This window comes from Loxodonta africana, chromosome 3 (assembly GCF_030014295.1).
Source record: "Loxodonta africana isolate mLoxAfr1 chromosome 3, mLoxAfr1.hap2, whole genome shotgun sequence".
Taxonomy (NCBI): domain Eukaryota; kingdom Metazoa; phylum Chordata; class Mammalia; order Proboscidea; family Elephantidae; genus Loxodonta; species Loxodonta africana.
Genome location: NC_087344.1, coordinates 52,847,073 through 52,874,891, shown reverse-complemented (window position 1 = coordinate 52,874,891; position 27,819 = coordinate 52,847,073). Strand labels below are relative to the sequence as shown.

General features: G+C 47.9%; 1 protein-coding gene across 1 annotated transcript in view; it reads right to left on the bottom strand.

Moving 5' to 3' along the window:
• IGSF21 (immunoglobin superfamily member 21) overlaps positions 1–27,819 on the bottom strand; it is a 354,878-nt gene that overhangs the window by 121,997 nt on the left and 205,062 nt on the right. The gene's annotated exons all lie outside the window — the stretch shown is intronic.

Genomic DNA, 27,819 nt, shown 5'->3' with positions numbered 1-27,819 from the left:
CACTTAAACATCCGCAACGTCTTTTCCGACTCCTCCCACAGAGCCTGGAGCCCACAGAGCTGGGACTTCCTTTTGTTCACGGCTGTGTCCCCAACTCTGAGAACAGAGCCTGGCACGTGGTAGGTCTCATTCAGTATTTCGTATAGAAATAAACCTCTTCATTACAAGGTTGGGCAAGGCTGCCACTTGCCCCATTGCCCAGCTGGCAAGTGGTGGAGTGATTTCAACCTGGGTTTGGTTCCAAAATCCAGATAGGAAGTGGCCTAGGCAGCAGAGGCTGACTGAGTTTTGGGAAGAGGGAAGGGAAGGGTGCGGATATTTTAGGCTGAGCAGCACCAGGGTAGGGTGTGGGGTGCAGGACATGAGGCCACCTTTCCAGGAAGAGGTGAGGACAATGAGGGTGGAGATGAAGCAGGGGACAGTGATGTGGCCACCTGGTGGCCTGCTGCTGGGAGGAGGGACACAGGGTTCCTGTCTTCCTTGTTGCCATGGCAACCCTGGACCTCTCTCCTCCCCAGCCCCCGCCCACCTGTTCTCCACCCTGAACCTGCTCTCACAGCTCCTGGGTCTGGGAGCGGGGCCAGAGGAGCAGCCACAGAGGGGAGGGCAGGCTCTGCACCCAGACGGACTGGGGGAGGAAGAGTCCAATTCCCAAGGTCAGGAAGAATGGGGAGATCCCTGAGTTGGTGCCCCCACCTCTTGGGGTGGCTGGGTTCCACCTCTGCTCTGTCTCCTTGGAGTCCCAGCTCCTGGCAGGGCCGGGTGTGGGATAATTGGCTTCCCCCGGTGTGTGTGGGAGATCGGGTTTTGACAGAGACAGCTGGTGTCATAAATTGCCTTGTCTCCTCTGGTTACTGTGCGATGGCAGACAGGAGCTAGGGGATGGGCGTGGGGTGGGCTGGGGCCGGGGGGGTGCTGGGAGAATGACAGCCACCAGTGCACACGTGGGCAGGCGCTTATGTCAGCATGGGGAGGTGTGTGCAACTGGTGTGAGCGCAGGGCCAGCCCGTGGTGAGGAGCAAGTGCGTGAGTGAGAAAACTGTGTTCAAGGGGGAGTGGCTGAGTATATGTGCCCATAGAGGTGAGTGTGCAAATGTCTGTGCTATGGGCTGGGTATGAGGATGCACGTGTATGTAGAAGGCAGAGTAATGAGGAACATGTTTGCGTGTAGTTCTAGATGTTTGCATGGGGAAGAACATAACGGCTTGCTTATGGGTGTGTGAGAGGGTGTGTGCACAGATGTTATGGCTTTGTGGATCTGTGGTGTGTGTGTGCATGCGCATGTGTGTGCGTGTGTATGTGTGTATGTGTGCATGTACACCCATGATTCCCGTACCCACAGCTGTAAGCCCAGTTTATATACCCCATTCTGTGCCCCAGCCTGAGGGTGTGGGATGTCAGGTCAGGTGTGCCTGTGCGTATGTTTCTGAGAAATACCAGGCTGTATCTACCAGGCTGGAAGCTAACACCATGCCACCCCTGCCCCACCTGCCATCTCCCACCCCCCAGGCAGGCTCCCATCCATCAAATACAAAAGTCAGTCATGACCCCCCAAACTCCACTAGGCACATGCTTGGATGCTTTGAAACCCCCCTCCCCATCTCCTGTGCCTTCCCCAACCCATACTGCAGGGACAGGCAGGCAAGAAGCAGGGGACAGGAAGGACCTTTCTGAGCACAGCAGAATCCCCTGGGCTAGAGTGGGAATGGGGGCTTGAAAATGTCAGTTTCCCGAGAAGCCTACCCCAGAGGTTTGAATTCAGGAGTCTGAGGTGGGGTCCGGATTGCGCCTTTTTAACAAGCCCCTCTCAGGTCACTTGGATGCAGGTGTCTGGGACCACAACTTGGGAGACTCTGCCCTAAGCCCCTCAGAGTCTCTTTCCTCCAGGGACTCTTTGGAGCTTTCTGAGGTGGCCGTCAACTGCAGGATCCTTGGTGCCCAAAGGATCCTGGAGCCCCAGCCACTCAGAGCAGGGGACTCTTAACTGTCTTATCTAGACCCCTCACTTTACAGAAGGCAAAACCTAGGCCCAGAATGGGGCAGGTCACACAGGAAGGAGGTGTGGAGCTGGGACCTGGCTCCCTTCCTTCCCCTGGTTCATCCTCTTCGATGCTTGGAATCCAGACCCCAGAAACCAAGGTTCACCACTGTGCTCTGCACAGCTGGACCCCTGGGATGTTTGCGTCCACCTGCCCCTTCAGGTCAGACTGATCATGTCTGGCTCCTGGCCACCCCTTCCCCTCTTCTGAGAATCATTCTTCTAGAAATCCCTTGTGTTACAGATGGGCTCCAGGGTCATATACTTATCACACCCAAAGATATGGCTTTTTCTCAGTGGAGCTAAAGACTCCCTGCCCCTCTTATGTTCCAGAAGGGGAGGGACTGGAGTGGAAAAAGAGAGAGGAAGGAGGGACTTATTGGCCCATTTTATGTGTCCATGAAGGCCACTCTTCATCACCCACCCTCAGCCTTTGATGCCCTAATCCCATGGCCTCAGCTTCTCATTCATTAGTTCACTCACTCAGTACTTCCTGACAGCCAGGTCCGTGGATGCAGGATGTGTCAGGAACAATCCTGCTCATCCAGGAGCTCACAGTAAGGCGGGTGTCGGGGTCACAGAGAGAAACATCGGCAATAGCTGCTCACCCTGAATGAAGAATGGAGCCAGCTGGGGGCAGGGAGGAAGCAGTGAGCCCTGCCATGGAGGCTCAGGACAGGCCCCGCGCTCAGGGTCTGCAGAGCTATTCTTGGAGAATGGAGACAAGTCACCCAGGCAGCTGGGCACTCCAGGCATAGGGGGCGGCCAGGCAAAGGTAGGAGAGAAGGTGAGGCCCAGGCAGAGAAAAACAAAGAAACCAACCCATGCCATCCCGTAGATTTCAATTCATAGCGACCCTGTAGGGTTTTCAACGCTATAAATCTCTATGGAAACAGACTACCACATCTTTCTCCCGTGGAGCCGCTAGTGGATTTAAACTGCTGACCTTTTAGTTAGCTGACCTTTTGGATCACTTTAACCATGGTGCCACCAGGGCTCCAGGGCCCATGCAGAGTGATCAGTAATTTAGGCTGGGCTCTGCGGGATGCAAGGTGGGGTGAGGGAGACGAGGAGCCTGGCCACGGGATTCATGCCTACAGAGTCTGTGTCTGGGCAGTGGCTAGGCTCTGGAGTTGAATGCTCGGGTTCAAATCCAGCCTCTACCAATTACTAACTGCATAATCTCAGTCATGTTACTTCATCTCTCCTGTCTCAGTTTCCTCATCTGTAAAATGGGGATAGCAGTAAGACTAGCTCATAGGGGGACTGGAGGATGAAATTAATGGTTACATATAAAACAGTTAGTAAAGTGCCTGGCATGCCGTAAACACTCTATAATTGTGTGCCATTATTATTAGTTGTAAAGTGCTTAGAGGAGCCCTGGTGGTACAAACGGTAAAGCACTCGGCTGCTAACCAAAAGACTGGTGGTTCAAACCCACCCAGCAGTTCAGTGGGGAAAGACCTGTCATCTGTTTCCATAAAGATTACAACCCAGAAAACCCTATTATGCCACATGGGGTCACTATGGGTCATAATCAACTCAATGGCACGCAACAACAACAACAAAATACTTCGTGTGGCACATATCACATTAAAAACCAGTTACCATTGAATTGACGCCATCTCATGGTGACTCCACGTGTGTCAGAGTAGAATTGTCCTCCACAGGGTTTTTAGTGGCTGGTTTTATGGAAGTAGATTGCCACATCTTTCTTCCGAGGTGCTTTTGGGTGGACTCAAACCGCCAACCTTTTGGCTAATGTGTTAATGTTTGCACTATCCAGAGACTTCAGATATTACATAGTAGATGTTATTGTTGCTATTATTTTATTGGGGAAAATGGGGAGCCACTGAAGGCTTCAAACGGGAGCAACGGGTCCTACCTTTTTCAGAAAGATCACAAAGGATCGACGGGGCAAGACCTGTCTGAACTTGAGAGGAGGGAGTTGGAACAGAGATGAGGAGACTATTATTCCAGCCTCTTTCAAAGTGGATCTTTGGCTCCTATGAGCCAGGAGGACAGGTGTGGGGGTTGGGGGGGGGGGCATGGCTGAGTCCTGCCTAATCCCAGTATCTGCACAGCTCCGTACTGGAGTCTGGCCTGAATCCCCAGCCGCCATGTCCCACACTGGCCACACCAGCACTGAGTCTGAGTGCCACCTCCTGGGCTGCCCATCATTAAGCACGCCTGTGTAGACAGGTTGTGTCTGGTAAGGGTTCATCATAGGGACAGATGACAAGCTTGTGTCAGCCTGGCCGACCGGTGCAGTCAGGAGGGGCTGCCAGCCCTCTGGGAGGGCCCTTGCTGTGCCAATCTGCCTGGCCCACCACGCTCGGCAGGCACTGCAGACGATCAGGCCTGCATCAGCACCACCAGCTGCCGGCAAACCCACAGACAAGGCCAGTCGGCCGCCTACGCCAGTTGGCCCACCTGCTGAACGGGGCAAGACAAGCCAGCCAACAGAGCTGGGCTAGCATATCCTGCCCACTATAATTAGCACACGGCATCGCTGGCAGCCCAGGCCAATGGAGCCTGTCTGTCGGTCCATCTGATGGCTGCTCCTGGGGTCTGAGCATTAGACCGTGAGCCCCAGCGCCCTGCTGGAGCGGCAAGAGTATCAAGCTGAGAGTCAGCAGGCCTGGGCCCTGTCTCTGCTCAGCCACTGACCAGCTGTGCATGCTGGGAAATCTGCAGTACCTCTCTGGGCCTTAGTTTCCTCATCTGTAAAATGGGGCTGGGTGGCTGATCCCTAAGTCCTCTTCCTGCTATTCTAAGGAGTGATGTTAGCAATAGACAAACTCTGAGAGGCAGAATTCTGTGACTGACACAAAAAGACAAATATTGTATGATCTTACTTAGAGGAAATATCTAGACTAGGCAAGTGTATAGAGACCAAAGTTTATTAGTGGTTACCAGGGGTGGGTGGCAGGGATGGTTAAAGGGGGACTTATTGCTTAGGGGACACTGAGCTTCTATTAGGGTGTTGGAAAAATTTGGAAATGGGTCATGTGGTGGTTGAACGACATGGTGAATATAACTAATGTCACTGAATTTTACATGTGAAGAAGGCTGAAATGGCAAATGCGTTCTTACATGTTTATTTATCACAATAAAGGAAATAAAAAGAATTCTGTTCTTGAGTGATTATCCCAGAGTTTATCCAGACCTATTGATTCATTATTTCATTCAACAAAGAGTTGCTGTGCCGACTATATGCCCAAGACTGTTTTAGGGACTGGGGATATAGCTGTGAACAAGGCAAAGTTCTTCTTCTCGTGGAGTCCATGTTATAGGGGGAGGAGGCAGATAACAAATCAGATTAAGGAAGATGGAAGAACTGTATCAGATAGAGAGAAGTGTCACACAGACAATTAAAACAGATTAATGGATGGGGGATATGGGGGGCTAGGTCAGGTCGGCTGGCCAGGGAAGGCCACATTTAAGCTGAAATCTGAATGAGGAGGAGGGGCCAGGTTTGCCTGGAAAGAATCAAGCTGCTTTCTACCAGTTTCCTGCAGAGTGCCGCTAGTTCAAGATAACAGTTTTTCATTTAATCTGGCAACAACCCTTTGCTGTAGCGTTCTCTCCATTTTACAGATAGGGATACTGAGTCTCAGAGAGGTGAAGGGATTTATCAAGTGCCAATCTAATTCTTCCTCTACTGCTTCTTCATAAGTGACATTCACTTCCTTGAAAACCAGCCTTCATCTCTGTGAAAGGCTGTGTGACGATGTATGAGTCACCGACCCTCTCTGAGCTTAGCCCTGCAGTTTCATGCATTTTCCCTCAATATTTGATTGTGAATGTTTGCAACATGCAGAAAAGTTTAAAGAAGCGTACCGTAAGCACTCATATACCTACCACCTAGATCCTGCAATTAACGTTTTACCACATTTGCTTTATCATCTATCTCTCTTCTGTCCATCCCTCTATCCGTCCATCCACCCACCCATCTGATTTCTTTGATGCATTCCAAAGTAAGCTGCAGATATCAGCATGCTTTACTCCTAAACACTTAGCATGCATGTCATTAATTAGAGTCCAATATTTATTTAAATTCTTTTTTTCTTTTGAGGTAAAATTTATACACAACGAAAATGCACAAATCTCAAGTGTACCACTCAATGAGTTTTGACAAATGCATACACTGTGTAACCCAAACCCATCTCACCATGTAGAATGTCACCCTCACTCCAGAAAGTTCCCTCTTCCACTTCGCAATCAATCCTTGTCCTCAAAACAAACAAAAAAAACCTAATGCCTCTGCGTCCACGTATCTGTCAGTTTGTCTTACTGTGGGGCCTTGCGTGTTGCTGTGATGCTGGAAGCTATGCCACTGGTATTCAGACACCAGCAGGGTCACCGATGGAAGACAGGTTTCAGCTGAGCTTCTAGACTAAGACAGACTAGGAAGAAGGACCCAGCAGTCTACTTCTGAAAAGCATTAGCCAGTGAAAACCTTATGAATAGCAGCGGAACATTGTCTGATATAGTGCTGGAAGATGAGCCCCCCAGGTTGGAAGGCACTTAAAAGATGACTGGGGAAGAGCTGCCTCCTCAAAGTGGAGTCGACCTTAATGACGTGGATGGAGTAAAGCTTTTGGGACCTTCATTTGCTGATGTGGTGTGACTCAAAATGAGAAGAAACAGCTGCAAACATCCATTAATAATCAGAGCCTGGAATGTATGAAGTATGAATCTAGGAAAATTGGAAATTGTCAAAAACGAAATGGAACGCATAAACATCAATATCCTAGGCATTAGTGAGCTGAAATGGACTCGTATTGGCCATTTTGAATCAGACAATCAGCATATAGTCTACTATGCTGGGAATGACAACTTGAAGAGGAATGGTGTTGCATTCATCATCAAAAAGAACATTTCAAGATCTATCCCGAAGTACAACGCTGTCAGTGATAGGATAATATCCATACCCCTACAAGGAAGACCAGTTAATACGACTATTATTCAAATTTACACACCAACTGCTAAGGCCTAAGATGAAGAAACAGAAGATTTTTATCAGCTACTGCAGTCTGAAATTGATCGGACATGCAATCAAGATGCATTGATAATTACTGGTGATTGGAATGTGAAAGTTGGCAACAAAGAAGGATCAGTAGTTGGAAAATATGGCCTTGGTGATAGAAACAATGCCGGAGGTCGAACGATAGAATTTTGTAAGACCAACGACTTCTTCATTGCAAATACCTTCTTTCACCAACATAAACGGTAACTATACACATGGACCTCGCCAGATGGAACACACAGAAATCAAATTAACTACATCTGCAGAAAGAGATGATGGAAAAACTCAATGTCATCACCCAGAACAAGGTGAGAGGCCAACTGTGGAACAGACCATCAATTGCTCACATGCAAGTTCAAGCTGAAACTGAAGAAATCAGAGCAAGTCCAGGAGAGCCAAAATACGACCTTGAATATATCCCACCTGAATTTAGAGACCATCCGAAGAATGGATTTGACACATTGAACACTAGTGACCGAAGACCAGGCGAGTTGTGGAATGGCATCGAGGACATCATCCATGAAGAAAGCAAGAGGACATTGAAAAGACAGGAAAGAAAGAAAAGACCAAGACGGATGTCAGAGGAGACTCTGAAACTTGCTCTCGAACGTCGAGCAGCTAAAGCAAAAGGAAGAATTGATGAAGTAAAAAGAACTGAACAGAAGATTTCAAAGGGTGTCTTGAGAAGACAAAGTAAAGTACTACAATGACATGTGCAAAGAACTGGAGATGGAAAACCAAAACGGAAGAACGCGCTCGGCATTTCTCAAGCTGAAAGAACTGAAGAAAAAATTCAAGCCTCCAGATGCAATAATGAAGGATTCCATGGGGAAAATATTAAACAACGCAGGAAGCATCAAAAGAAGATGGAAGGAATACACAGTCATTATACAAAAAAGAATTCGTCGCTGTTCAACCATTTCAAGAGGTAGCATATGATCAGGAACCGATGGTACTGAAGAAAGAAATCCAAGCTACTCTGAAGGCACTGGCAAAAAACAAGACCCCAGGAATTGATGGAATATCAATTGAGATGTTTCAACAAACAGATGCAGCACTGGAGGTGCTCACTTGTCTATGCCAAGAAATATGGAAGACAGCTTCCTGGCCAACTGACTGGAAGAGATCCATGTTTATGCCTATTCCCAAGAAAGGTGATCCAACCGAATGTGGAAATTATAGAACACTGTCATTAATATCACATGCAAGCAAATTTTTGCTGAAGATCATTCAAAAACAGCTGCAGCAGTATATCGACAGGGAACTGCCAGAAATTCAGGCCGGTTTCAGAAGAGGATGTGGAACCAGGGATATCATTGCTGATGTCAGATGGTCCTGGCTGAAAGGAGAGAATACCAGAAGGATGTTTACCTGTGTTTTATTGACTATGCAAAGGCATTCGACTGTGTGGATCATAACAAATTATGGATAACATTGCAAAGAATGGGAATTCCAGAACACTTTATTTTTTTATTGTGCTCATGAGGAGCCTTTACATAGATCAAGAGGCAGTTGTTTGGACAGAACAAGGGGATGCTAATTGGTTTAAAGTCAGGAGAGGTGTGTGTCAGGGTTGTATTCTTTCACCATACCTATTCAATCCGTATGCTGAGCAAATAATCCAAGAAGCTGGACTATATGAAGAAGAACAGGGCATGAGGATTGGAGGAAGACTCATTAACAACCTGTGTTATGCAGATGATACAACCTTGCTTGCTGAAGGTGAAAAGGACTTGAAGCACTTACTAATGAAGATCAAAGACCACAGCCTTCAGTATGGGTTGCACCTCAACGTAAAGAAAACAAAAATCCTCACAACTGGATCAATGAGCAACATCATGATAAATGGAGAAAAGATTGAAGTTGTCAAGGATTTCCTTTTACTTGGATCCACAATCAACAGCCATGGAAGCAGCAGTCAAGAAATCAAAAGACGCATTGCATTGGGTAAATCTGCTGCAAAGGACCTCTTTAAAGTGTCGAAGAGCAAAGATGTCACCTTGAAGACTAAGGTGCGCCTGACCCAAGCCATGGTATTTTCAATCGCATGATATGCATGCAAAAGCTGGACAATGAATAAGGAAGACCGAAGAAGAGCTGACACCTTTGAATTGTGGTGTTGGCAAAGAATATTGAATATACCACGGACTGCCAAAAGAACGAACAAATCTGTCTTAGGAGAAGTACAGCCAGAATTCTCCTTAGAAGCAAGGATAGCGAGACTGCGTCTTACATACTTTGGACATGTTGTCAGGAGGGATCAGTCCCTGGAGAAGGACATCATGCTTGGCAAAGTAGAGGGTCAGTGAAGGAGAGGAAGACCCTCAGTGAGGTGGATTGACACAGAAGCAACAATGAGCTCAAGCGTAAAACAATTGTAAGGATGGCGCAGGACCAGGCAGCGTTTTGTTCTGTTGTGCATAGGGTTGCTATGAGTCAGAACCAACTCGACGGAACCTAACAACAACTAACAACATTGCCGTTGAGTCGATTCTGACTCATATAGGTTAGAGTAGAACTGTCTCATAGAGTTTCCAAGGAGCGCCTGGTGGATTTGAACTGCCAGCCTTTTGGTTAGCAGGTGTAGCGCTTAACCACTATGCCACCAGGGTTTCTGAAGCCCTTTGTCTTCAAAGGCAACCATTATTCTGGTTTCTTTCCTGTTCTAGAACTTCACAGAAATGCAATCATACGGTACGTAATCTCTCGTAAAGGCTTTTTTTCTCACAGCATTATATTTTTGATATTCACCCACACTGTTGTCTGTACCTGTAGTTTATTCCTTTTTCATTACTGAGTAGTATTTCATTAGGAGTCTTGGTGGTGCCGTAATTAAGAGCTTGGCTGCTAACCAAAAGGTCAGTCATTTGAACCCACCTGCTGTTCTGTGGAAGAAAGATGTGGCAGTCTGCTTCCATAAGGATCACCCCTGGCAAACCCTATGGGGCAGTTCTACTGTGTCCTCTAGGGTTGCTATAAGTTGAAATTGACTGGATGGCAATGTTTTTTTTTTTTTCTTCCCCAGTATTCCATTGTAAGAAGACAGCACAGTTTGTTTAGTCATTGTCTTGTTAATGGACACATTGGGCTACTAGGCATAAAATAAAGCTCCTAAGAACATTCTTGTCCAGGTTGCTTTATGGGTCCATGTTCTGAATTCTTTCCCCATTGCTTTGTTTTACAAAGAGTCAGTTCAATTCAACACATGTTTTCCAAGCCCCTGCTATGTGGATGGCCCTGGGCTAGGCACCTAGGGGAGCAAGATTCCACCTGGGCTGGGGGCTTGGGCTTTGCAGGGTCCATGCAAGGACAGAATGTCAGCAGGGGACCAAGTGGTTTGCACATGTTGCTGTCTTTCCTCCTTGCCCCAGCCCTGTGGGATACACACTGTGACCCCAATTTTTAGAGAAGCAACTGAGGCCAGGGTGAGGATAAGTGGCAGAGCTGGGCTTCAAACTTGGGGCTGACTCCAAACCCTGCCCTTCCCTTTGTCCCATATGTTGTCAAAGTAACAGCCCAGAGAGGCCAGGTGACCTGTTCAAGGCCACACAGGAAGTGCAGTGACTAGACCACAGGCTTCTAAGTCCCCCAGCCCAGTGTTCTTTCCCCAGCACCATGCCGGCTTCATCTTGGGGGCCTTCAGAAAAGGGCTTTGCATTTGTCGGACCAACATTTCCTTCTAGAAATTGGGCAAGAGAGATGAATTCTATAAAAACCTTAATCATTTGGTCTTACTTTCCTTACAATGCACAAGTCCATGGAGCTAAGCTTATCCCTGGCACCCACTAATTCAGGATCACAAAGCTTTGGGCCTCAGGAACTGGGCAGGAGCCTAAGAAGGAGCTTCTGGCAGACAATGGGAAGCGGTGGGACCAGTGTTGGGGTGGGGAGTCTATGCAGGTCCAAAGTCACTTAATTAAACAACACAACAACAACCAGGTGTGGGTCAAACGAACACAATCTGCAGGTGAATTTGACCCAGACAACAACTTTGTAAGCCCAGCTCTAAGCAAATGAAGAAGGTGATGGTAATTGGAGGGAGTATGTGTCAGGGGTTGGAGATGGCCCCAAGTTTTTTGATCTTTCCTCATTGAGATGTGGCGTCTATGCTCTCTCCCCCTTGATATTGCTTTTACCAATGGAGAACAGCAGAGGTAGCAGAGTGTGCCAGCTTCCAAGCCTAAGCCTTAGGAGGCTGGCAGCTTCTACCTCCTGTCTCTGGGAACTTGCTCTCTGGGAGCCCTGAGCCACCATCTAAGAAATCTGAAAACAGTGCTAGAGACCACAGAAGTCCTGAGATGACCGAGGTGGAGGGGGGGCACCTAGCTGAACCCAGCCTTCTCGCGGTGCCTGCAGACCAGACCAGCTACCACCCAACTGCAACCCAGCAACCTCAGTTGACACTCCTTGAAGCACTGGAACCGCCCAGCCAAGCTCCACCTGAATTCCTGACCCATGCTATCATCAGATATAACAAAATGGTAGTCGTTTCATGCCGGTGTGTTTGGAGTCGTTTGTACACAGCAATGGATTACCTGAGCAGCATGTTCAGCCTCTTCTAGAGGCAGCACTCTGTTTCAGCACCCACTGCACGCTCAGGAAATGCAAGTTTCCCCTGACCACTAACCCTCTCATTGGAGCCACATTTGGGCTGGGGGAAGATGGTTGTGCCAGACAGAATTCCAGTAGGAAGTACCAAAGAGGGTTAGTGAGGAAACTTGAATACAGGGGAACTTACAAAGCTGTGGGTAGGACTGAAGGAACCCACAAGGCTTGGGTAGTACTGGGGCCTGGCACCAAAGGGTGCTCTTATGACATTCAGGGGAAAGGGCAAAAGGGTGGAAGGTTTATCTGCACCCGAGTATGCAGTGGCTGAAGGAAAATGCCACCCAACCAGAATGTGGGTAGAAGGACGTAGTGACCCTGTAGGGAAGGAGCCAGGGGATCAAGACCCTGGCCTCATTCCTGAATGTCCTCCCATCACCTACTGGTGCTTCCCATTAGCCAAACCCAACTGGAAGCCAGGAGGCAAGGAAGCCCATTGGTGCCACCGTGCAGGTGAGCCTCCAGGACACACAGAAGGATGCAGAAGGGTGAGGGTGGGCCTAGAGGGTCAGAGGAAGACGTTCAGCATAAGGATGGATGACACAGATTTTACTGGTAAAGTCCCATAATCCAGGGGCCGGGGTTGGGTGCCTGCCCAGCTTGGGGTGTGTCATGGATTGAATTGTGTTCCCCCAAAATATGTGTCAATTTGGTTAGGCCACGATTCCCAGTATTGTGTGGTTATCTTCCATTTTGTGGTTGTAATTTTATGTTAAAGAGGTTTAAGGTGGGCTTGTAACACCCTTACCCAGGACACATCCTTGATCCAACGTAAAGGGAGTTTCTCTGGGGTTTGGCCTGCAACACCTTTTCTCTCTGAAGAGATAAAAAGGAAAGTGAAGCAAGCAGAGAGGGGAGACCTCATACTGCCAAGAAAGCAGCACCGGGAGCAGAGCGGGTCCTTTGGACCCAGGGTCTCTGTGCTGAAAATTCCTAGTCCAAGGGGAGACTGATGACAAAGACCTTCCTCCAGAGCTGACAGAGAGAGAAAGCCTTCCCCTGGAGCTGACACCCTGAATTTGGACTACTAGGTTGTGAAAATAAAGCCGTCCACTTGCGGTATTTCTGTTACAGCAGCACTAGATGACTAAGGATATTTCCATCAGACCCTGCCCCTTGACTGGCTGTCTACAGCTGGGGACAACAAGGTCCCTTTCCTCACCCCCTTCCTCCCTCACTAGACAGCTCCAAATGAGTGTGTAGAAAGTGGCATTATCAGAGAGAGATCCCCACTAACCTGTCATGCTTCTTCCCACTGCTGCCTCTTCTCTGCCTCATGTCTGATCTCTGAGAAGTTCCCAGTGGGGCATAAGCTGAGCCCATCTCTGTTCCTCCTCACAGCCCAGCTCCATGAAATGGGTTAGGGGTTGAGAAGTGAAGGCCAGACCACCACTCCAGTGGCTTTGGGAGTAGGTGTGGAGGCTGGTTCTCCTGGCAAGTGTGGCTGGGGGCTTGGAGATTTCTCCCCATAGCTCTTCTCCCAGTGAAATTTTCCAAGTAAGAGCAGGAGAGTGGCTTCTAACTTTGCCCAAGGTTGGTGCTGTGGGTGTGCAACCTGTGGATCGCCTGGGGCCTGAAGGTTAGAAGGGCCCCACACTTGGTTTAATGCTTTGTTGTTGCCATCTTGAAATCTGTAATCATTTTGAACTAGGGGTTTCACGTTTTCATTTTGCTCTACAAATTACATAGCTGGTCCTGACTCCAAGCAGAGAAGGGGCCTCTGGCCTCATTTGTCTAAATCAGAAGTTAGCAAACTTTTTCTGTTAGGGGTCACACAGCAAATATTCTTGGTTTTACAGGTCATACAGTCTTATTTTAACTAGCAAACTCTGCCGCTATAGTGGGAAAGCTATACAACACATAACCAAATGGATGTAGCTATGTTCCAATAAAACTTTATTTACAAAAACAGAGAGTGGGCTAGATTTAGTCTGTGGGTCATAGTTTGCCAACCCTTGGTCTAAATTATAAGGTCCCTGGGTGATACAAATGGTTCACTCTCGGCTACTAACCAAATGGCTGGTGGTTCAAATCTACCCAGTTGTGCGACAGAAGAAAGGACCAGTGATCTGAAAAAGCAACCATTGAAAACCCTATGGAACACAGTCTACTCTGACACACGTGGGGTCACCATGAGTCAGAATCAACTCCATGGCAACAGGTTGGTCTAGACTTTACGCCCCTCTTCTCTTCGTTGGCTTGACTCTGGCTCATTCTTTGCGACTCAGTTCAAAGCCCTTCCTATTATCTTCAGTGAGAGTTCAGCTGCTTCTCGTCTGCCTCCACCCCCAACAGCACCTGTACGTACATACTTATTTAGTGATATTTATTGAGCCCAAGCTAAGTGCCAAGGCCCAGGGGGAGCAAGTAGGAGCAAGAAGTCATGGTTCCCAAACAATAGTTTGGTTTAGCTATTAAAGAATGTCTGCCTTAAGCATTGTGCTCTTCTAAGAGCTATCTACATGAGACCAAATTGACAAAAACAACTCAAAAGATCAGATAGGAAACTTAGGGAGCAGTGAGTTTATGTTAATGGGAAGAAACAATTAGGGAAAGGAGGGTGAGAAATGGTTGTACAACTTGGAGAACATAATCAATGTTATTGAATTGTACATGTAGAAACTGTTGAATTGGTGTATGTTCAGCTATGTGTATTGTCAAAAACAACAACGATAAAATAAAATAAATTATTAAAAAAAAAAAGTCGTGGTTCTGGCCTTGATGAAGCTTGTGGTAAAGATCACAATGATACCAGGCTATAAACTTCAGATGGGCAGGGGCTGGGGTCATTTTGCTTATCACTGTATATCCCCAGTACCAGCATAATAAATGGAGCCCTTGGGTGGTATAAAAGGTTAATGTGCTTGGCTGCTAACTGAAAGGCTGGAGGTTTGAGTCTACCCAGAGATGCCTCAGAAGAAAGACCTGGCCATCTACTTCTGAAAAATCAGCTACTGAAAACCCTGTGGAGCGCAGTTCTACTCCGGCACACATGGGGTCTCCATGAGTCAGAATTGGCTCGACAGCAAGCGGTAAGCATAATAAATACACAGTGAAAAAATGAACTAACCAACACCCAAAGGCACATGCTTAAAATTCTTTCTTTGAGTGCTGCCATTTGAAATCCCCAATCGTCTTTGAGGGAGACCTGGTATGTGTCTTTTCCAGAGAGGCTGAACAACTTGCCCCTAGACACACAGCAGGAGATGAGTGACAGAGCTGGGATGAAAACTCAAAGGCCAGACCCTTAAAAACCCAGTGCCATTGAGTCGGCCAGTGAGTTAAAAATAGGCACTGGTTTCCTAGCAGAGCTGGGAGAGGTGACAGAACAGCTAATATCATGGAACCAACCAGGAAAGTGCTCCCTGCTCCCCACCCAGCCAGCAGGAGGGCTCATTGATATCCTCTGGGGGAGAGAAAATTTAAGAGTCTGGTGTTGGCTTCTACTACAGGGAAGCTATTCAATGAAAATCACCCACATATTAAAAAAAAATATATATATCTTTACGGGGCTTTGAGTGAACACTTGGTATTATTACAGCCACAAAAATAAATAAACAAATAAAACCCCAACTGCTTTTCATTATACATCTGGTTGTGTTTTACTTTCTTGTCCCCAGAGAGCAAGGACATCACTGGCAGAATGATTAAAAACAAAAAGAATGTGGGATTTGGAGTCAGACAGTCCTGGGTTCAAACCCCAACTTGACCACTGCCTCCCTGAGAGATGAGGAACATTCATTTAACTTTTGTAAGCCTCAGTTTCCGTGTTTGTAAAATGGGGATACTGCTGCCTTCTTCACAAGGTTGTAGCAAGGATGAAATAAGAACATAGTCAAAATTTACTCCACAAATTTACTGAGCACCTACTCTATGCCAAGCACCTTTATAAGAGACATGGCCCCTGCTCCTGGAGAGAATACATTCTACTAAGAGAGACAGAAAATGCATATGTAAAGTAGAACATCCAAAGAGTAAGATATTTTCAAGTGGTGGTTGTTGTTAGAAGGTGACCTGGGGATTATGTTAAGGGCTGGAGGAGGCCTCTCTGAAAGCTGCACAATGAGAAGGAGCCAGCCTTGGGGAGGGAGGGAGAGGATACCAAGCAGAGTTCAGAGCAACCGCAAAGGCCCTGAGATGGGATCGAGCTGTTGTCTTTAGGGAAGAGAAAGGCAGCTGGTATGGGGGAAGTAGAGTGAGCAGGTGGAGCGTGGCAGTGCTCAGTTTGGAGAGCTCCCCGGGGTTAGGCCACATAAGGTCTTAAAGGCTGGTGTGAGGAGGTTAGATTTTGTTCTCACTGTAATGGGAAGACATTGGAGGGTCTTAAGCAGGGGAGTAACCTGACCTGGTTTATGTGTTTAAAAGATCCTTCTGGTTGCTGGTAGAGAATAGATTACAAGGTAGGCTGAGGGGGAACAGGAGAGCTGGCTGGAGGCTCCTCCGGCCCTGAGAAGTCAGAGGCTTCCCTCAGGTGGTGAAGTGGATGATAACAGGCCTATGGTCCATTCCTTTTGTGGTTTCATTGTCTCCCCCACACCTGAGAAGTTTTAATGCATGTCTAAAGGCCAAATGAAGAAGGTACCGGCAGACCATCAGACTTTGCTGCAGCTTTGGATTAAAATGCTTCAATGCATCTTTCTTCCAGTGGACAAGGCTGTAAGAGGATGGAGAAGCAACTCCCGCCCTATCACCCTTGCCCAGGGCAGCCAGGCCTGGCAAAAGCTGAGGGGACATGCTTAAGACACCGAGAGATCTGACTGAGGGGCTGTTGTGAGAAGCCCAGGAAAGAAACCAGAGCTTCTTCTGAATCATTCATTCTAAAGATGGAAAATGCAAGAAGGGGCTGTCTTGGTCCTATGAGCATTGACGTAGTGATGACCTGAAAGCAATAACAGTGACAGTGGAGACGCACCTCTTTCCTGAGTGCTCACTCAAGGCCACGTATTGTGCTAAGTGCCTTACATGCCATTGCTCGTGAATCTTCCCAACAACTTTATGAAATAGCGCTCTTATTATTATCACCTTGTGTTGTTGTTAGCTGCCATTGAGTCAACCCCAACTCATGGAGACCTCATTCACAACAGAACAACGCTCTGCCTGGTCCTGTGTCATTCTCATGATCCGTTGAGTCAACCCCAACTCATGGTGACCTCATGCACAACAGAACAACACTCTGCCTGGTCCTGCGTCATTCTCATGATCCGTTGAGTCAACTCCAACTCATGGAGACCTCATTCACAACAGAACAACGCTCTGCCTGGTCCTGCGTCATTCTCATGATCCGTTGTGGATCAGACAATGTTCCTCTGTGATCCATAGGGTGCTCATTGGCTGATCTTTGGAAGTAGATTGTCAGGCCTTTCTCCTAGTCCATCTTAGTCTGGAAGCTCCGCTGAAACCTGTTCAGCATCATAGCAACACTCAAGCCTCCGCCGATAGACAGGTGGTGGCTGTGCATGAGGTGCACTGGCTGGGAATTGAATCCAAGTCTCTGGCATGGAAAGTGTGAAATCTACCATTGAACTACCAGTGGCTCACATTGTCTCCATGCCTTACAGATGAGAAAGCTGAGGCCTCAAGAGGTTAAGTGATTTGTCCAAGTTCATGCAGCCAGGAAGTATCAGAGCTGGACTTGAAACACACGCTTCCTGACCCCAGCCACATTGCTCTACTTCTCACCAAAACCCTTTTAGAACATTCATTAGCCACTTCCCCTTCAGAGCCTCACGCCTCCAGCCTCCCAAGACACCCCTGTCCAACACAGTGACTAATACTGCTGAGTGAGGGCTGCCAAGGCCCACCACTGTCTTGTGGTTTCAAATACATGAATGCCTTGGAACCTCTCCACAGCCCTAAGAGGGAGACGGCATGGTATCCATTTAATTCATAGAGGTAAGGGCTTTGGCTGAGAAAAGCCACAGCTGGATTTGAGCCAGAGACGGAGACTTGTCCCCTCCCACATGCTTCTCCTTCTAGAGACAGAAGCAGCCATTGCTACTACTGGCTTGTCATCCCTGCTTCCTGAGATGCCTGGAGGGGGAGACAGGAGTCACTGTAACTGCCTTTGAGTCTCAGGAAGGTTGTCAGGTGAGGAAGGAAAGTGAGCACAGACTTTTCCAGGTAGGGTGGCCAATTGTCCTGGTTTGTTTGGGATTGAAGGGGTTCTTGGGATGCAGGACTGTATTAGCTTCCTGCAGCTGCCATAACAAATTACTACAAATTGTTTTGTACAAATTACTACAAAAAAATCAAAATTTATTCTCTCACAGTTCTGGAGGCTAGAAGTCTGAAATCAAGATGTTGGCAGGGCCATGCTCTCTCTAGACGCTCTCAGGAAGAATCTGTCCCACACCTCTCTCCTAGCTTCTGGTGGTTAGCAGCTATCCTTGGCATCCCTTGACTTCGTAGATGCATCACTCCAATCTTTGCCTCCATATTCACCTGGCATTCCTCCCTTTGTGTTTTCATCTCCTCTGTTTTCTCTTTTTATAAAGACACAAATCATTGGATTTGGGCCCACACTAATTCAGTATGATCCCATTTAACAACTAATTACATGTACAAAGACCCTATTTCCAAATAAGGTCGCATCTTGAAGTTCTGGGTGGACATGAATTTTGGGGGGGACAGTATTCAACCCTGTACACGCGAACTTAAGTTTTAAATCCTGAATAATTCCAGGCAAACCGGGATGAGTTAGTCAACCTACTGGAGGCCCAAGGTGAGGGACTCTCAGTGCCCAAACTGGGAGATTCCTAGGCAAGCTTAATTCTGTGTCACTCATGGATCAGATAAAGGGTTAACAGATTGATGTTACGGGTTGACAGATTCCATCAGTGTAAAACAGCACTTTCTAACTGTCAGAGGCACTCAGAGACGGAATGGTCTATCAACAGTGCGTGATGAGCTCCCCGTCATCAAGGTCATGTAAGCAGCAGTTAGATGATGCTTGGTAGAGAGCCCACAAGAGTTCATCCTCTGTTCCCTAACTCCATGAGCTGTACCAGAGGAGAGGCCTCTGTGCTCAGCTGGGCTGTTAGGACTGTTTCTCACATTTTAGCTGCTCTTGGAACTGCTATCCAAAGTCAACTCCATCCTGCTTTTGTCCACGCCTCACCAGCTTGCTAAGTGAGGCCTGAAAATTACTTGCACGGTCAGGTAAATATTACAGCAGTCAAAGGTGCAGCTTCGGAGGGGACAATGATGTGTAATTTGCAGAAATTCTACCAGTGCATCAAATCGCACAGGCAGCTCGCTCGTCAGGAGCAGAGTGATTGATGGCTTTGATGGCACCAGTTTGGGGATTTTTTTCCTTCTGAAATCTCCGCTAGATACTGATATGAATGAGCCCAAGGAACATTTCTCCAGTGGCGGGATCTGTCCAGAGGGCAGGAAGCCCATTGTCACCGAGTCCAGGCTGTTTCCAAGTGGTCAAGGTTGCAATCTCCTTGGAACCCTGGTCAGAAATCACTGAGCACCCTACGAGGGGAGCCCTGCTTCCGACAAGAAGAGAAGCTGCATTTGTTGAACACCTACTATGTGTCAAACTCTGCTAAAAGCCTGCTATATGAATTACAGTATCTGTGCTCACAGCAGCCCTAGGTGGGGTGGGTGAATATCCCAACTTTACAGATGAAGACACAAAGGCTTGAGAAGCACCTTCTGATTTGCCCAAGGTCTCTTGGAGTAGTGGTGGTTGTTACCTGCTGTTCACTCACGGTGACCCCATGCACAATGGAATGAAATGCTGCCTGGTCCTGCACCTTTCCCATGATGGGTTGCAGATCAGGCTTTTGTGATCCATACGGTGTTCATTGGCTGATTTTTTAAAATAATTTTTATTGTGCTTTAAGTGAAAGTTTACAAATCAAGTCAGTCTCACACAAAAACCCCTACACACCTTGCTACACACTCCCAACTACTCTCCCCCTAATGAGACAGCCTGCTCTCTCCCTCCACTCTCTCTTTTCGTGTCCATTTTGTCAGCTTCTAGCCCCCTCCACCCTCTCATCTCCCCTCCAGGCAGGAGATGCCAGCATAGTCTCAAGTGTCCACTTGATCCAAGAAGCTCACTCCTCACCAGCATCCCTCTCCAACCCACTGTCCAGTCCAATCCATGTCTGAAGACTTGGCTTCGAGAATGGTTCTGTCCTGGGCCAACAGAAGGTCTGGGGACCATGACCACCGGGGTCCTTCTAGTCTCAGTCAGACCACTAAGTCTGGTCTTATGAGAATTGGGGGTTTGCATCCTACTGCTTTCCTGCTCTCTCAGGGGTTCTCTGTTGTGTTCCCCGTCAGGGCAGTTAACCGTTGTAGCCGGGCACCATCTAGTTCTTCTGGTCTCAGGATGATGTAGTCGCTGGTTCATGTGGCCCCTTCTGTCTCTTGGGCTTGTAATCGCCTTGTGTCCTTGGTGTTCTCCATTCTCCTTTGATCCAGGTGGGTTGAGACCAATTGATGCATCTTAGATGGCTGCTTGCTAGTGTTTAAGACCCCAGACGCAACTCTTCAAAGTGGGATGTAGAATGTTTTCTTAATAGATTTTATTATGCCAATTGACTTAGATGTCCCCTGAAACCATGGTCCCCAGACCCCTGCCCCTGCTACACTGGCCTTTGAAGCATTCAGATTATTCAGGAAACTTCTTTGCTTTTGGTTTAGTCCAGTTGTGCTGGCCTCCCCTGTATTGTTTGCTGTCTTTCCCTTCACCTAAGGTAGTTCTTGTCTACTATCTAATTAGTGAATACCCCTCTTCCACTCTCCCTCCCTCTCCCCTCTCGTAACCACAAAAGAATGTTTTCTTCTCAGTTTAAACTACTTCTCAAGTTCTTATAATAGTGGTCTTATACAATATTTGTCCTTTTGCAACTGACTAATTTCACTCAGCATAATGCCTTCCAGGTTCCTCCATGGTATGAAATGTTTCCCAGATTCCTCACTGTTCTTTATTGATGTGTAGTATTCCATTGTGTGAATATACCATAATTTATTTATCCATTCATCTGTTGATGGGCACCTTGGTTGCTTCCATCTTTTTGCTATCGTAAACAGTGCTGCAATAAACATGGGTGTGCATATATCTGTTCGTGTAAAGGCTCTTGTTTCTCTAGGATATATTCCAAGGAGTGGGATTGCTGGATCGTATGGTAGTTCTATTTCTAGCTTTTTAAGGAAGTGCCAAATTGATTTCCAAAGTGGTTGTACCATTTTACATTCCCACCAGCAGTGTAGAAGTGTTCCAATCTCTCCAAGCCTCTCCAACATTTATTATTTTGTGTTTTTTGGATTGATGCCAGCCTTGTTGGAGTGAGATGAAATCTCATTGTAGTTTTGATCTGCATTTCTCTAATGGCTAATGATCGTAAACATTTCCTCATGTATCTGTTAAATATCTGAATGTCTTCTTTAGTGAAGTGTCTATTCATATCTTTTGCCCATTTTTTAAATGGGTTATTTGTCTTTTTGTAGTTGAGTTTTTGCAGTATGGTGTACATTTTAGAGATCAGATGCTGATTGGAAATGTCACAGCTAAAAACTTTTTCCCAGTCTGTAGGTAGTCTTTTTACTCTTTTGGTGAAGTCTTTGGATGAGCATAGGTGTTTGATTTTTAGGAGCTCCCAGTTATCTGGTTTTTCTTCTACATTCTTTATAATGTTTTGTATACTGTTTATGTCAGTGGCTGATTTTTGGAAGTAGATCTCCAGGTCTTTCTTCCTAGTCCATCTTAGCCTGGAAGTTCTGCTGAAACCTGTTCAGCATCATAGCATCACACAAACCTCCACTGACAGATGGGTGGAGGCTGTGTCTGAGGTGCACTGGCCGGGAATTGAACCCAGGTCTCCTATGTGAACAGTGAGAATTCTACCACTGAACCACCAAGCCTTCATTCTCGGGGATGGAGGGACTGGAAACCAGATCCAACAACCTTGAAAATCCAGGGTTCTCTGCAGCACACGTGTGGCCCTCCCTGGTCTTTGGCCAGTGGCTCTCAGCCTGCACCTCTCTCCTGCCATGCCAGCGACTCTGCCCCCAGGCTGTGGGATGAGGGAGTCCCTGGGCTCAATGGTCAGTACTGAGGTGTCTCTTCATGCAGTGTCCCCAAAGCCAGGCATCAGTAGGTTCAAAGATGAATTAATTAAATAGGGGCATCCAAGGAGGGAAGGGGCCTAATACATATTGAGCTCTTCCTATCTCTGATATAGAGAATGCTTCTCCCCAGTAACCAACGACATCACAGAGCTAGTTAAAGGTCTGTCTCATTACACATTTGTTTGGTTTTGAGGTCTCTCTGCCACCTCCTAACCTCATACTCTGTTCCAGCCACGGTGGCTGCCTTGCTGTTCCTTAAACGTGCCAAAGGCATCCTGCCTCAGGGCCTCTATACTGGCTGTTCTCTCTGCCTGGAATGCCCTTCCCTCTGATATTCACATGACTCATCTCTCACCTTCTTCAGGGCCCTACTGAAGTGTTACCTCCTCAGTGAGCTCGGTGAGACCTTCCCTGGCCACGCTGTTTAAAATAGTCACCACCGTCCTGCACATCCCCCTACCTGGCTTTGTCTCTCTGATCCATGCCTGAAACACACCTACTGAGCTGTTGATTGTCTGGGTCCTCATTAGAATGTCAGTGTCTTGAGGAACCGTGTCCTTTGTTCACTAATGCACCCTAGCTCCCAGACAGAACACGGCATGGCACAGAGTAGGTCCTCAAAAACTATCTTTTGAGTGAATTAATGAGTAAACAAATGAGGGATCCAAGAACTAGAAAACCCACAGGTGGGAAAAGGAACTTTTGCCTTCAGTGACCAAGGAAAGCATGCCTTACAGAAGAATTAAAAAAACAAAATTATTTTATTCTTTTGTTGTTGTTGGAAATATATACAGCAGAACATACACCCTTTCGACAATTTCTACGCGTACAATTCAGTGACATTGATTACATTCTTCAAGTTGTACAGCTATTCTGACCTTCATTTTCTGAATTGTTCCTCCCCAATTAACAAAAATTCACTGCTCCCTAAGCTTCCTATCTAACCTCTTGAGTTAATTTGATCCCGTATAGATAGTTCTTTAAAAGAATGCTCAAGGCAGACATGAAAAGGGTTTTTTTTTTTGTACTTTAGATGAAGGTTTACAGAACAAACTAGCTTCTCATTAAACAGTTCATACACATATTGTTTTATGACATTGGTTAACAACCCCACAGCATGTTAACATTCTCTCTTCTCAACCTTGCTTTCCCTGTTACCAGCTTTCCTGCCCCCTCCTGCCTTCTAGTCCTTGCCCGTGGGCTAGTGTGCCCCTTTAGTCTCGTTTTGTTTTATGGACCTGTCCAAACTTTGGCTGAAGGGTGAATGAAGAGGGGATTTTTAACTGGTGCTTGGATGACAAGCAAGATTTCAACAGTTGGAACCAGGAAATTGTGTGGCCCACAGCTCTGAGCACGCTCTTTGGCTTCAGGAACACAGCTGGGCTCAAACTCTGTTTCTGCTGCTCATCGGCTGCACAACACCAGGCAGCTGATTTTACTTCCTGGAGCATCATTCTCCCAGCTGCCAAGTGGAGAGAATGAATCTGGCGGTGCAGGGCTGTAGTCCGTGACCCGCCCCAGCACCTCTCTGACCTCATTCCCTGCCTCTCCCTCCCACTCCCTCTGATCCCACCACCGGCCCCCTTGCTATTTCCCTAAGTGCAAAAAGTGTGTGCCGCATATTCAGCTGCAATGATGGTGTTGATATAAATACTATTTGAGACCTTGCACACAGTAGGTGCTCAATTAAAAAAAAAAAAAACCACCACCATGGAGTCAATTCTGACTCATGGCGGCCCCATGTCCATGTGTATCAGAGCAGAACTGTGTTCCATAGGGTTTTCAATGACTGATTTTTCAGAAGCAGATGACCAGGCATTCCTTCTGAGGCACCTCTGGGTAGACTTGAACCTCCAACTCTTCAGTTAACAGCCGAGCGTGAAATCATTTGCACCACCCAGGGGCTCCTAGGTGCTCAACAAATGTTTGGTAAAGGAAAGACTGGTGATGGGGATAAGAAGTAGGCAGGGGAGGGCCAGGTGGAGGTAACAGTGTGAGCAAAGGTGACAGGGTGTGTGGGTGTAATGATGAGCAGCCCAAAGCTGGGGAGTAGTCTGGAGACCAGATTTCCCATCAAGGGGCCCCTCTTGCTCCCAGCTGCCCTGGAGACGGATGAGGCAGGGTGACCAGATGCAAGTGTTGGCAGAGCCTTGGGGGCTGTGAGTCACTGGAGAGCCTCTCCCCCCAACGCTCTGGCCATTCTTCCTAGAATATCTGGGGCCTTGGAAGAAAACAATTAGGAGAGACTGAGCCGAGTGAGTAGGATGAATATCTCAGATTTGTTTTCTCACTTCCCTGAGCTTTAGGGAGTAAGGGGACAACGGGGGTTGGTTTTCTTAATTTTGGTTCCCTGCAGGCCTGGTAATTCAGCCACCAGGAATGCTGCAAGCACAAAGAGGTGAAAAATGAAGCCGCCAGCAGCTGGCACAGGCACAAGGGCTGAGCCCTGGAGAAGGGAAGGTGGCATGAGATGGGGCGGCACGAGAGTGGGGGCCAGGTGGCTAGTGCAGAGTGCGGCAGGCAGGTGCCCTCCGACAGGTGTGTGGCGGAAGTTCAGAGAACCAGGAGCATGCTTGTAAAATGCTGGAAAGCATTGCCAGCCTCTTGGTTTATGTATGGGTTCACTGATCCCCAGAGAGGGGAAGAGGCTTGCCTAAGGTTACACAGCAAATTAAAGTTGTTACTCACTGGCTTGCCCTGTCTTCTTGGAAGCCTCTGCCCCTTTCTTCTGCAGGAGAGGAAGGCCTGAGGTCACCAGTGGAGGGCAAAGGAGGAGTCTCTTTGCTGCTGGAGTGATGGGGAAGTCACAGTTCTCAGACAGAAGGACAGCACCTCCCTCCAGGAGATGCTTGTCTGATGGGACATGTGCACTCCCTGGTCCGGGGGAATCATCCAACTGGTGGTGGAGACAGAGACTTTTTAAGAATTCCCAGTCCCTCACCCGTCTCTCAGTTTGTTGCACTGTGGTGGCTTGCAAGTTGCTATGATGCTGGAAGCTATGCCACCAGTATTTCATATACCAGCAGGTCACCCACAGTGGACAGATTTCAGCAGCACTTCCAGACTAAGACAGAAAAGGAAGAAAGGCCTGGCAATCTACTTCTGAAGATTAACCAATGCAAACCTTATGGATCACAACAGAACTTTGTCCAATATAGTGCTGGAAGACAAGCCCCCTAGGTTGAAAGGCACTCAAAATACACACTAGCTGGAACAATGGACTCTAGCAGACCAGCGGTCATGAAGATGGTGCAGGACTGGGCAACGTTTTGTTCTGTTGTACATGTTATGGGTCATTATGAGTTGGAGGTGACCAAATAGCAGCTAACAACAGTCTGATGTGGGAGACCAAATTCTGCACTTTGAGGCGCAGGCTTTGGACTCTGGGAAGCTTCTAGGCTGAGAGGGAAACTTCTGTCCAGGCCTGGTCCGGCCAAGGGGAACCAACAATGAGCTCTTTCCCATAAACTTATCATTCATTCAGGGTTGCTGACACTCCTCCCCCTCCTCCTGAAAGCCCTCCCCAAGCACTGGGTCCCATCCTTATAATACCAGACTAAGGCTGTCTGGGTCCTCCTTCATCCACTGGCAAGGGACAGACACCCCAAACCTTCAGGAAAATGCCCAAGCAGCCCCCCAGGGCATTGTGTTTGCCCCAGGCATGCCCCAGCTCCATCGCCCTGAGTCCTATCTGCCTCACGCACCTCTCTTAGGCTCCAATAGTGCCAGAGGCCATCAACAGCTCTGGTCATCCCAATTCCAGCTGACCATCCCTCTGCAAAGCTGTTCTTGCCTCGCCTACTCCTTAAACAGCAGCTCCTCTCAGGCTCTGATGTATTTGTTTACAGCTCATTTGCTGCTGAACTGAGTTTTGGTGGAGGAGCTGGGGACATCAAGAACAATCGACCAGCTCAGAAAAGAGATTGCCCTGAATTGATACAGGCATTGGATTTGTAACACAACATGCCACTGGAGCTATTGCAAAAAACAAGGCAAATCCGTGTGTGATTAAACTTGTTGAATCCGCGCATGGACAGGGCCTGAGGAGGATTTCTGCCTTCCATGGCACATGTGAGACAGAAGACTGCATGCCATCCGGATAAACCTCAGGCTACTGCTTCCCTTGTCCCATACCCAGGAGGCCTCCGGATGGAGCCCAGCTCCAGGCCTGATGCCTACTGCACTTTCGGCTATTTATACGGTGTTGATGAGGAATACTGGCTGGACATGGACTGCCAGAAGAACGAACAAATCTCTCTCGGAGCAACTACAATCAGAACTTTCCTCAGAAGCAAGGATGGCGAGACTTTGTCTCACATACATTGGGCATGTTACCAGTGGCGACCTGTCCCTGGAGAAGGGCATCATGCTTGGTAAAGTAGAGCATCAGCAGAAAAGAGGAAGACTCTCAACAAAATGGATTGACACGGTGGCTGCAACAAGGGGCTCAAACATAGCAACGACTGTAGATGAATGGGTGCGGCTGTGTTCCAATAAAATTTTATTTATGAAAAACTAGTGGTGGGTCAGATTTAGCCTAAGGGCTGTTCTAGAGGGTCCAGTTCAGAGATTCAGCTCCATCAGCACTAATGACAGAGCCAGGCGTGGCCCAAAGACCGGAGGCTCTTCCTGCTCCCTGTGCCCTCTGAGAGCCTTGCAGAATCATCCAGTCCAGCCGCAGGGCCTCCCGGCCCTCCTCTCTCCTGCCCTCTCTCCTCTCTTCCTTTTCCAGGCTTCACAAAGGGGTTGAGGGCTCGTCTCCAAATCCCTCCCTGCTCACCCTCTGAGCCCAAGCAGAGAGTAGGGCCCTGGGGTGTCCTTTCCTGCAGTGGCAACTGCAGAGGGGGAGGGGGCGGAGGAGCCCATAGGACTCACAGGGAACAGGCCCTGAGCAGGAGACCAGGGCAGGGTGGGTGGTGGGTGGAAGGCTCCATACAGGGCAGAGAAGCTGTGAAATCAGCTCCCCATGTCCCTTTCCCCTGAGCTCCCGACCCCCACCTTCTAATCCTTGTCTTGTTGAGAGCTTTCTCTGCTTCCCTAACCCTGGCCAAGCCTCACCTCCTCCAGTATGCCCTCCTGGTCGGACTCTTCATTCAGATCTTTCCTATTCTGCCCCAAGTCATCTGGCCCTCAGGGCATAGTGGCATTCACTTTCTGATTATATGGGTGTCCTGCCTCACCTCTTCTTATTAGGGTGAGGTCAGTGTCTACCCCTCAGACTGGCAACTCTCTGAGCAAGAATCATGGCTCTCCACAACCAAGGGCTCTCCAAAGGCAGAGGTTGATCTCATCCATCAGACTGGCCACTCCTAGGGCAGGAGTTGAGTCCCTTATTGCTTTCAGAAGTTTCTGAGGGCTGAGACAGGTTTGCCACTCTAGTCTGAGAGCCCTTGAGGGGCAGACGCTGTGTCTCACGATCTGATGGGGAGCTTCTGGAGGGTGGCATCCACGGCAAGGATAGCCCCTGTGGGTCCCTCCTCTGCCCCAGGGAACACAGGCCTGTGTGTGTGTGTGTGAAGGGCTGGAAAGGACCCTATACTGGGTGCCTATGAGATGTAGTTGCGGTCAATTGCAAAAATGGTCCCCCTTTTTCACCCCTCTTTGTGTCCGTGCTCAGTTTCTCTTATTAAGGAGGTAAATTCCATTTCCCTGTGCCTTGTACCTGTGCCCCCACGTGTCTGTCAGTTTTTCATACTGTGGGGGCTTGCATGTTGCTGTGATGCTGGAAGCTATGCCACTGGTATTCAGATACCAGCAGGGTCACCCATGGAGGACAGGTTTCAGCTGAGCTTCCAGACTAAGATGGAATAGGAAGAAGGACCCAGCAGTCTACTTCTGAAAAGCATTAGCCAGTGAAAGCCTTATGAATAGCAGCAGAACACTGTCTGATATAGTGCTGGAAGATGAGCCCCCCAGGTTGGAAGGCATTCAAAAGATGACTGGGGAAGAGCTGCCTCCTCAAGGTAGAGTCAACCTTAATGACGTGGTTGGAGTAAAGCTTTCGGGACCTTCATTTGCTGATGTGGCATGACTCAAAATGAGAAGAAACAGCTGC